The sequence below is a fragment of the Aplysia californica genome, unplaced genomic scaffold, assembly GCF_000002075.1.
Source record: "Aplysia californica isolate F4 #8 unplaced genomic scaffold, AplCal3.0 scaffold00062, whole genome shotgun sequence".
In the NCBI taxonomy this organism is placed as follows: domain Eukaryota; kingdom Metazoa; phylum Mollusca; class Gastropoda; order Aplysiida; family Aplysiidae; genus Aplysia; species Aplysia californica.
The window spans coordinates 767,056-768,084 of NW_004797332.1; positions in this window are offsets into that span (position 1 = coordinate 767,056).

Sequence of the window (1,029 nt, forward strand, 5' to 3'; positions counted from 1 at the left end):
GCACACACACACACACTCACACACACACACACTCACACACACACTTCCACCTGAACCATCTCTCCCCCCGGACCTGTGTCTCCCCTGTGACTGGCCTGGCCGCGCCCACAATGACAGAGCTCATTTGTAAGTCTGGCATCCCGGGGTGGCCGGAACGACGAGCCTGGCACCGAGAACGGAGACTTGAGCTCTGGAGAGATGGCCCGCTAGTTGTTGCTTCTTCAGTCTCTCTCTCACGCTGTGGACACTATAGATGAATGGTGCGAGGCTAGTAGGACGTTACGTTCCTTCTTCCAGTTCGTGCTTTCTGGGAGTGGTGTCGTGCGTGGTGTCATTTACGGCGTGTGAAGGGTCTTTTTTTCCTTGCAGAAAAAAGATTGTTCCGATTATTCCTAAAAGAAAATTCAATTATTGTAGATCTCGGGGGAGGGGGCGTCGGTGGAAAGAGGGAAGTACGGCAGTCCGAGACTGGCAGCTAGTTACCGTCAGGTGTCTGTTTTTCCAGAAACAATTGAAACAAGAAGGGCTTGAAGTATAGGCTTTTTAAAAACAATTTCAAATTGAGTTTTAATGTCTTTGCACATTCGGAAGCTAGATAATCAAAACTCTCCTTTTCCCCTTTCTTTGCAAACATCACGTGTGCGTGCGTGCGTGCGTGTGTGTGTGTGTGTGTGTGTGTGTGTGTGTGTGTGTGTGTGTGTGTGTGTGTGTGTTGGTGTTGGCGTGCTCATAGAACAACACTTGGTCTTTAAAGACAGAAATGGAAGGTGTTTAACTTTGTTTTAATTCCTTGGAGGCCTTATCGGATTCATGTCTGTTTGGATTTGAAATGTTCGCGTCTGCTAGAAAAAAAAAGTTACACAAAGTTGAAATGAATACGTTTCTGTCCTCAAGAGGCGATGGAACTTGTCCACGCGGGTTTTTAATAGCTCTTTGTCTGTCTAATCGAATAGAAATAGAAACAGCTGAGGAATACTGAGAGAGAGGGAGAGTGGTAGAGAGAGAGAGAGAGAGAGAGAGAGAGAGAGA